This window comes from Tupaia chinensis, unplaced genomic scaffold (genome assembly GCF_000334495.1).
Source record: "Tupaia chinensis unplaced genomic scaffold, TupChi_1.0 Scaffold144269_1, whole genome shotgun sequence".
Taxonomy (NCBI): Eukaryota; Metazoa; Chordata; class Mammalia; order Scandentia; family Tupaiidae; genus Tupaia; species Tupaia belangeri.
Genome location: NW_006204127.1, coordinates 519,448 through 529,939, shown reverse-complemented (window position 1 = coordinate 529,939; position 10,492 = coordinate 519,448). Strand labels below are relative to the sequence as shown.

General features: G+C 38.7%; 1 pseudogene; it reads right to left on the bottom strand.

The window, feature by feature from the left end:
- Positions 1–4,941: 4,941 nt before the first annotated feature.
- Positions 4,942–5,526, bottom strand: LOC106733632 (60S ribosomal protein L9-like; annotated as a pseudogene).
- Between the last annotated feature and the right edge of the window lie 4,966 nt (positions 5,527–10,492).

Sequence of the window (10,492 nt, the reverse complement as noted above, 5' to 3'; positions counted from 1 at the left end):
AAATCTTCCATATTTGTTCACTTTGTATCAAAGGTCGGAATCTCTCTTTTTTTTTCCTTACAGCTGAGTAGTATTCCATAGAGTAAATGTGACACAATCCTTTTATCCACTCATATGTTCTTGCCCGTTTGGGTTGATTTCATGTCCTAGCTATTGTTAATAATGCTGCAATAAACATGGGTGTGCAAGTGTTTTTCTGAGGGTTCTCCTATCCTTTAGGTAGACACCCAAAAGTGGCATTACTAGGTTGAATGGTAGTTCTATTTGAAGGTTTCTGAAGAACTTCCATATTGTTTTCCACAGTGGCTATACTAATTTGCATTCTCACCAGCAGTGTAAGAGGGTTCCCTTTTTACCACAGCCTCACCAGCATTTATCATATTTTTTAAATTTTAGCCATTCTGACTGGGTTTACTTGGTATCTCAGTGGGGTTTTGATTTGCATTTCCCTGATGATAAAAGATGTTGAATATTTTTTCATATGATTTCTTTTTGCCATTCATATGCCATCCTTGGACTTTCTTCCATCTGTCTGTTCAGCTCATTTACCCATCTTTTTATTGGACTGATTGTGTGTGTGTATGTGTGTGTGTAAGTTGCTTGAGTTCCCATTATATTCTGATTACGAGTCTCTTGTGTGAGGAATAGTTTGCAAATATAGTTTCTCATCCTGAGGGTTGTCTCCTTACTCTAATTATTGTTTCTTTTGCTGTACAGAAGCTCTTTAACCTGATGTAGTCCCTTTTGTCTGTTTCTGAGATTAGCCTGTGCTTATGGGGTCTTACTTAAGAATTTGATGCCTATTCCAATGTCTCCGAGAGTTTCTCCTGTATTTTCCAACAACAGTTTCATAGTTTTAGGTTTTGTATTTAGATCTTTGATCCATTTTGAATTTATTTTTGTTAATGGTGAGCGGTAGGAGTCCAATTTCATTTTTCCTTAGGTGGATATCCAATTTTTCCAGCACCATTTGCTGAAGAGATTTTCTTCACTGTATTTTATTGTGCCTTATCAAAAATCAGTTTAACTGTATGTCTTGGGGTTTATTTCTATGTTATTTATTTGGTTCCATTGATGTACATGTCTGTTTTTGTGCCAGTATCATTCTGATATGTTACAAAGCTGTGTATTCTCTTAAAACCTGTCTTTTGGAAGCTCTTCCTTTTCCTTGATCTAATCATATGATAGCTAAACTTCTCAAAAAAAAAGATGTCTCCACACACAATGATAATTTATTTATAACCATTCACTCCCTTTTCTTTAAAGAATTACTTTATTTAACTTTATTTTATTTTTAATTTGACCAGAGAGGGAGAGACAGAGAAAGAAAGTGAGAAAGTAAGACGCCAGGTCCAGGATTCAAACTGCGGTCAGCCACATAGGAGTCCAGTGCCCTTAACCACTATACCACCTGTTGGCCCCAGTATACCCATTCACTCTTAAACCTATTCTAATATGATCTCACACAGATGCACTCATCCAACCTCACCACACAGTGGAATGATTCTCAGGACTGTCGACAACTATCTCCATGTTGCCTAAACTAGCAACCTCTCTTTCTTCATCTTTCTCTCTCTTTGCCAGCATTCAGTCAGATTGGCAATTCCGTTTTTTAAACACCCTGACCACCCAATATACTCACCAAGATTTCCTTCTCTCTTGATGATCACTCCTTTTAAATTTCCTTTGCTACACTTTACCTGAGTTCTTAAAGCATACTGTTTCTCTAAGCTCTCTTCTTTCCAGTTTCCAAGGTGATCTTCTCCCATAATGTGGCTTTGAACACTGTAGTATATATAATTCAGCAATTTGTAATTTGTTCTTTTATTTGTTAGCAGTCATCTGTGCTCACTAGAAAGAGACAGAGAGAGAGAGAGAAGAAAAGTACAAAATTATCTCCAAGGAGGGATGGCTACACCGCAATACCTTCTTTTCCACTTTCCTCTCAAGACTTTGGGTATGCATATACATGACCCTGGCATATTTTTTAAGCTACCAGTCCAGGACTAGAACCACCAGACCACCTTGCTGACCCGACCACTCCCAAATGCATATTTCAGGTCAGAAATGTCCTTTGAGGTTTATGTCTATATACACAACTGCCCGCTCAGCATTTAGTTCCCCAGCAAGTTCTGTCAGTCCTAATAAATGGACACAGACTGATTCAACCCACTTTTCTCCATCTCCACTTTCCCCATCCCAAGAGTGAGCTACTTGAACCACTGCCGTAGTCTCCTGTCTCAGTGTTGCCGTTCTAAATCTTCCCACCTAGTCTCTACACAGAGGCCAGAGCAACATCATGGGTTTTCTTTTATTTGTTTGTTTTTCAGTTTAAACAAATCCTTTAATGGATTTCCTTTCCTTAAGATGTAATCTACGCTCTCTTTCATGGCTGCCGGGTGCTGCATGATCTGACCCACCCTTCACCAACCTTCTCAACTGCTGCTTTTTGGCCACAGCGGTATTACTGCCATTCTTCAGGGGTTTTTCCCAGTTCAAGGCCTTTGCAGATTCTGTTCTTTCCTTCTGGGTTTTTCTTCCTCTCCATTCATGGCTAGTTCCTCCTATCCTTTCCCAAGTATAAAGAAAGCAGTCATTCCCCAATCCAGTGCCTTTACTTCCTATCTCAGACTCTCATTGTTTTCTCTCAGAATATTTATTGTTGGGACCATGCAGTTAACACAAGCTGAGTATGAAAGAACTGCCCCTCGTGCCAAAAGCAAGGACTCAGCTGAGGAGAACTGTTAGCAAGGTCAAGACTTTTATGAGTTCTAATCTTCCATTGTGTTGCTGTACTGGCTTGCACTCAATTTTTCTGCCAAGGGCCTTATTGCCATACCCTGGTAGATAACACCCCCAGCCTTACTGTAACTCTTGCAATAATCCTGAAGGGATGCGGATCTCTAAGGCGGTGGTAGTGAATGGGAATTACTCCCATGAGACTTACCCCACCCGCCTGGAAAATGTCAATAAAGAATGCTGCATTCACTTCTCCTACTGGGGATTACATAGATAGCATTAGAAAGATTTGGGTTAATGGAAAGCTACTAAATTGGTGAGATAATCTCAGTAGGTGGGAGGGGCTCAGGGACTCATCCATGAGGTGCTGTTACCCCAAAGACCATGAGCCACCTTTAATCTCAGGACAAGGAAGATTGCCGTTCCCCAAGCCACAGCCATTGTATAGAGCAGTACGTAGAGGGTCCCAAGTACACAGTAACCTTTAGGTCAGTCATTAAGCTGCTTACAAGACCACATTCCTTTTCCACATAGACATTAGACTCACCCTCTTAGCTGTGTATTACCCCAGAGATAACATAGGTATTCCACTTTAGTATATTTTATCCTTGTCTTTACTAAACCAGACAGGATTTATTTCTAAGCCCTTGTAACCAGCAATTTGCTACCACCCTAGCCTAAGGCTGAAGTTCTCAAGCTGACCTAGGGCTCAAGTTCTCAAGCTGATCTGAGACTGAAGTTATCAAGCTGGCCTGGGACTAAGGTTATTGAGATTCCTGGGAGCCCTCTCATCTAAAAGACCCTTCGCGGTAATTAAGATCTAAAGAGAGAATGAACTAGACAAATGGACTTCCTTGTTCTAAGAATTATGACTGTTTATGCCTAAACAAAACAGACATCATCTTTTATGATTATTGTACCTATACTTTAAACGCTTTATTTTCGGAGTAAAATTTTTCACTTACTTCCCCTCACCCACCCTACTCCCGTAAAACTCCTTCAATAATAAATACATATGTCTCCGGGCCATCAGGGCTGCAGTCTTGAGCTTACTCTGGCTGTAGCCGACTAAAAACATGCTAAGGAGCATGAGGTCTCAGTCTGATTTTATTCACCCATGTCGCCTTCCTGTGTACATACCCTGGCTAGAACAGGGCTTCAGGCAATTTATCTTAAAATGTTTTTCTGTTTTGCCAGTGGGCACTTGCGCTCACTGGAGAGAGAAGGAAAGTGAGAAGGCACTCCCCATAGAGAATAGTCACACTACAATCCCTTCTCCTCCATTTTTTTCTTCTTTGAGGATTTTGGGCAAATACCCACATGTATCCAGTGTGCTTTTCAAGCTGCCAGGTCTGAAGCTCAAACTGCAAGATTGGCCATGTAGGATTTAGTCACTTTAACCAACATGTCACTGGCTGGACTTAACACAATTATTTTTTAATAAATCATTTGTTTTCTTAACATTTTTTTGCCTAAGTTTTTTATTTAAATGATAATTTCATATATGTAGACATATCTGCCTGCCATGTTTATCTTTTATTTTTTTTGGTGAGAACAATGTTACGTTATATTCCAGCATGGTAAAATCACATCACACTTAAAGTGTGACACAAGGAATTAAGATATTATGGAAGAATTAAGATGTCTTAAGAATAAATAAGGTCTAGGATGCCTGGTTGAAGTAGGGCAGATTACTGACACGTTAGAAGGCAAAAATTATTCTTTATCTTGACACAAACTACATCTTGTAGCTCGCAGTAAGACTTTAATACTTTGTACCATTTCTCAGGTATCTCTTTACAAGTGACTAGGATGCAGCTGTACCAAATAAAAATTGATGACATGGTAAAATAGCCTCAGGATCTCCCTCAACCTCTACATCCATGATGAACAGCCACATTCACTGGTACTTTATTTCTCTTGCCTGAAATATCCTTGCTATTCCTTCAAAAACCACATTTAAGCCACTTATTCCTGTGAAGAAAATAAACTAGACAAAAAAATTTCTGATCAGAATTCTGTATTGTTCTCCTATTACTAGGAGTAATTCTTTACTCTTCAATTGCTTACTTGCCAAGTAGTTGGAAAAGGATAATCACTTTAAGAAAGTTTTAAATCAGTTGTTGCCTTTTATTAACATCTTTAAAATGTCATATGAAGGCCTTAGAAACTATCTGGCTTGTTACTGTAGCTGGAGAACTCTTAGATCTTACTTATAAGCTGCTGAACTGTACTCAACTTCCAGACATAGATACCATCCAAGAATTTTCTTATATCCTTATTTTTAACTGTCATGGCTTGCTGTATCAAAGCAGTTGAATTTGAAAGAAGTTCAGTATCATTGCCTTCGAGGATCAACTCATCTTTCTGGGCTTGAAATACTAAACAAGCAACACCTGGTCTCATTCGAACCCTCTGGATGTATTTTTTACCCAAGAAATTTCAGATTTCAACAAGAGAGCCATTCTCCTGAATAACGACACTGATGGAAAAATGAGCATACATAGACCTCATCTTGTAGCAGAAGCCCAAAGTAACGGCCTTGATCATGTTCTGGATGTGACTACAGATAGTGCAAATGGTAGCCAGCTCCTTTCTGTTTCCCCACCATTTGTCAACCCGCAGCCTCTTCTTCTTCTTCCCAAGAAGACTGAGCCCGACATTGATGTGGTTGAAGTCCTTTCACAGGGTTCCTCGGGGTCCCTTCAGGATAACGGTGTGTCCCTTCAGGGTGATGTCCACGTTCTCAGGAATGTCGACCTTCTGGCTGCTGAGAATGGTCTTCATCCTTGCAGTAGGCACAGCAAAAAGAGCTCATGGTATTCCTAATGTTTATCCTAATGCTTGACACCAACCCAGAAGTGCATTAAACACTTGTAGAATATGTGAATTAAATGGTAAATGAGTGAAGGAAGTATGGGAGCCATAAGGGTGTGCAGTAGCCTAATAACTCATGAATCCAGCTGTTGTTCTGAGTTCCTCTGGATACAAGTGGTTTACACAGCTTTAAGATATGCAGCTCTCTGGCTTTTCATTTTCTTATTATGCTTAAAACAGCATTCCTAGCAACCTCAATTTTTTATATAAAGGACTTCAAAAAGTTTATGGAAAATGGAATTTAAATTTTTTTTCTTTTTTTTTTTTTCATATAACCTACAAACTTTTTGAAGACCACATCATATGTAAGAGAATGGTATAAAACATTCCGAATCTACTCTCAAGCCTTAAAGATCAATTTTTGGGGGGTATGTGAGACTTACATGCTGAAAGAAATCAGAGTATATAACTCACTGAGTTTCTGAAAGCACACTGTCTGTAGAACTGTAAAAGTTAGACAGGAACCCATAGGACTAGAGCCTAACCTCAGAGTCACATGATGGATGCTTTACTCCCAACTAAATAGGTTGTGATAAAAACAGCTGGTTGAAACCTATCAGAGCCAAGGAGTCACAGAGAATGACACCCACCTGATCCCAAAGTTCATTATATCCTCATTATGATGCATTAACATGGAAAGATCTCTGTCCAGATGGGGGAAATGTACCTTGCTAAGCAAATTTGAGCAGTGTGCAAAATTATGCTTGCTCCATTGAGTTCTCTTTGCCTCAACCCCTCAGCCCTCCCCTTTCCCAAAATTCCTATGCATACTTCACACACACTTAACTTCTAATTAATCAAGGGCAATAAAAGCCCAGTAACAGTACTACTCAAAGCTGCATCCATACTCTCTCTCTCTCTCTCTCTCTCTCTCTCTCTCTCCATGTCCTCCCACTGTCTGTTCATCCAATAAACTTCCTTTCATTTTTAATCATTGGCTCAGTCTTGAATTGGTTTCTTCATGAAGCTAAGAACTTACATGATCCAAGTTCCAAAAAAAGGGTCCCTTCTTGCTAAGTCTTGGCACTCCAGATGGGACCTATTGGGAGATTCTTCACCATGGCCTCAGATTATGACTGTGTAGCTTCACTGGCTACAGAGGTTGGGTGAGTCTTCAGTATTTGACCTCCAGACCCAGGGGCCCAAAAAATGGCCCCATCCTGTTTCAAACATGACCGCTTTCCAAACTCTTGCTATGGGTGAGGAACTGAATTAAACTGCTCAAACGCTTAACAAATTTAGATTTTACAACTACCCAGTGGGAGGAATCTAATAACCCTCCCATTTTAGAGATGATAAAAATTAGGGCTTCAGGAGCTGAATAGATTGATCAAGTTCACAAACCTTGTAAATAGTAAAGCCACACTCAACCATTATGCTAGTTTTCTGCCCGAGGCCGGTAGAGACACAGGTGAGACAAAAATAGAAATAAACCTTGGGACTCTTTTCAATTTAGATAACAGCAGATACAGTAACATGCCCTTATCTTCAGAGGATACATTCCAGAACCACCAGTGGATTTGTGAAACATCGGAAGTACAGAGCCCCACATTTGATATTTTTGTCTATACACCCACACCTATGATAAAGTTTAATTCGTAAATTAGTCATGGTAAGATAGTAACAATAAGAACTAATATTTAAATAAAACAATAATAATAAGCTGTAATAAAAGTTCTCTGAATGTGATCTCCTCTCTCTCTCAAAATACTGTATTGTACTGTACTCACCAATATTCAGACCACAGTTGACTAAAACAGCACAAAACAAAACAGCAGATAAGGGAGACAACTATAAGACAGAAAGAATGCAAAGGTTCCCTAAACCCAACCCTTTTATTTTGCAATCATCTGTTCATTACCAAAAGTAGTTCTTCTACAGTGAAACAGCTGTATTTTTTCCCAATTTACTTGAGTTGCTGTTATTCAAGCCTCAAGGCTCTCATTGCACAGAAGTCCTGAGGGGCTTCATTGTGAGAAGGTCTTTAGAGTTAAAACGGTGGGCTGATCCAGCAGCATGTTCACTGAGTCACTTAGGATCAGGGACCAAGAAGCAGAAGCATCCCTGCACACTTTCTTTCAGCCCCAAGCTGTACCTACAAGGAGGAAGGCTGGCAATTAATAGGCACTAATGAACATTAGAGCTACAATTCGTTTTAAGCAGATCCCAACTGGCCCATATTTTACAGTCTAGAAACTCGTTTGTTATCTGCCAGTGTACTTTTCTTCTTCCACTATATTTGCATCAGAGTAGAGAGGTGAAGAGTTAGCTCAAAAACAATCAGGAATGACACAGACTTTGCTCCAGGTCCTCAAACAGAAAAGGGAGATTTGGGAGAGGTCCCTGATTATTATGTATGGTAAATTGAGTATAGATGTAAAGGGAAATGGCCTGATTTAATAGTCAATTACTTGCTTTCTTGGCCCATTTTATTTAAAAATATTAATAGTGATTCTCTCAAGCCTTTTGCATGTATTAATTCATTTAATCCTCACAGTAACCCAACAAGGTATTATTATTATCTCTATTTTTACTGAAATGGCAACTGAGACTGAAAAGCTTAAATAATTTTCCTAAGGTCACACACCAGCAATTCATGATGGTAGAACTATAACTGGGGAGTGAGACTCCAGAGTCTGCATTCTTTTTTTTTCCCAGAGATTTTTTGCTATAGGGCACATGCACTCACCAGATAGAGAGACAGAAAGTGAGAAATCACCCCTCCATGGGGTGGCCACACTGCAATCTCTTCTCCTCCATTCTCCTCTTGGTATTTTGGGCACGCATGCACATGCTCCTGGTGTGAGTTTCAAGTCACCAGATACAGGGCTCAAACTATAGTCTACCACAAGGAAGTTCAATGCCTTAACCGCTTTGCCACCTGTTGGTCCCAGAGTCTGCATTTCTAAATCCCACACTCGCCTGCCTTTCAAATATTAAATACATATAATCAGATATCTATAAATACCAAATATCTTTAAATCATATATAATCAAATATCTATAAATACTAACTTGGATGCCCTTAGTTCCAATCACTGGACCATTTTGAAAGGGCCTCTAAGCTCAGTTATAAAATCATGAGTATTTAGAGTTAGAAAGGTCACTAAAGTAGACTTATTCCTCCTACTTCAGAGAAATAAACCAAGATTCAAAGAGAGCAATGATGGGGGGAGACCTCTCCCTAGGTGGAGGAAGACTGTTGAGGCAAAGTCAGGTAACCACCTGACTTCTTCATAGGCCAGGCCCAGTACTGGTTCACATTAGTTTCCTTTTGTTCCATTGAAAAGGACTTTGTCACATGACCAAACCTACCTGCAAGGGAAGCTGGGAAACATAGCATGACTGTCTACATGGAAGGGGAAGAAAAAGAGGTTTTGGTGCACAGACCTTTTTCTCTCAGCGCAGCAGTGTTTCCCCATACTTGTGGCTTTTTTCCAAGATCACTGGAAATCTCAGAATCTACTAGAAATTTTCTTTTTTCCTGCTTTCTGTCTTCAGAATGACTTCACTGGTGCAAGTTACAGATGACCACACTGACTAGCAAACAACCAAAAATTATCAGAAAAGAGAATGTGAATATAATGCAAGCTTTTCTGGGTGATTTGAAGGAGATGAAGGTGAGTAACTGCTAGGATACCAGACAAGTGCTTAAGAGAATTCAAAAGACAGAATCAGTGTATCTTAATAGATACAATACTTAATAATAATAATAATAATCAACTTTCAATCTCAATTCTTGATACCCACAAAATCTCTAAATATTTCAATATTTCTCAAGTTGTGCTTACATTTATACTTTTTCTGACTTATTAAACAAAAATAGAGAAAAGAGTAGGTTAAAAACCCATTTTCAGCTGCTTTCCAGTGAATAATGGCATCACACAGTCAATGGATATTTTTGGAAAATGCACTCTTCTCTAGAGATGAAAACCAAACCAGATGATTTTTCAATTTGATCAGTTTTAAAGTGTAAGCCAGGGAAGGTATGTTTCAGTAATAGACTGTAACATAAGACACCCATTAACAATTCACAATTTAATAAGAAATGGCCTTTGTCTCACAATGATTTGTACATTTTCTTATCAAATTAGTCAGTCTACCCACTTCATTTCTCCCCAAAGACCCAAATCCCAACTGCCAGGGCTTTATCTCTACTCCTCTTGTTTTTTACTATGCTCTCTTTCTCTTAGAATTCTGGGAAGAGCATTGGGGCAGTCCCATTTTTTCCTCACTATGAACAAAATGAACAATAGCACTGTCCTTTTTCCCAGGATGTTCTACATAGCCAATGACAAGGACTCCATCTCTTCCCTCACTGTACCCAGAAGAGTGACTTCATGTTCTAGTTGCTTACTGAGTAATGACTGATAACAGAGTTTTATTTGAGGGGAGAGCCTTGATCTGAGAAAAGAACCTAAGTTGGAACATTGGTCAACTATAGAAAAAAAAATGCTTTCTCCACAAAATGAAAATATGCATGTTCTCAAAGAATCATTCATGACATTTAAAAATAACCTTCCATAAGAGCATTTATAAAATTTCTGGTCACAAATATATTGAATTTTTGCTTTATAACTTAAGGTTGAAATAATAGGTTTAGCATTCCTTAGTGAATCATGCAGAAAACTCATGAAGATTCTTTGGTTAAAAATATTAAACTTTAGATTATTATCTTTCAAAAGAAAAGAAGGCTGTGAAGAAATAAAAAATCTGAACATTCAATAAGATTGAATCAGTAATAAAAAATTTCCCATTCAAAAACAAAACAAAAAGAATCTCAAGACCTGACATCTTCACCATTCAGTTCTACCAAACAAATAGAGAAAAGCTTGTACTAATTCTTCTCAAACTATTTCAGAAAACTGAAGAAAAGG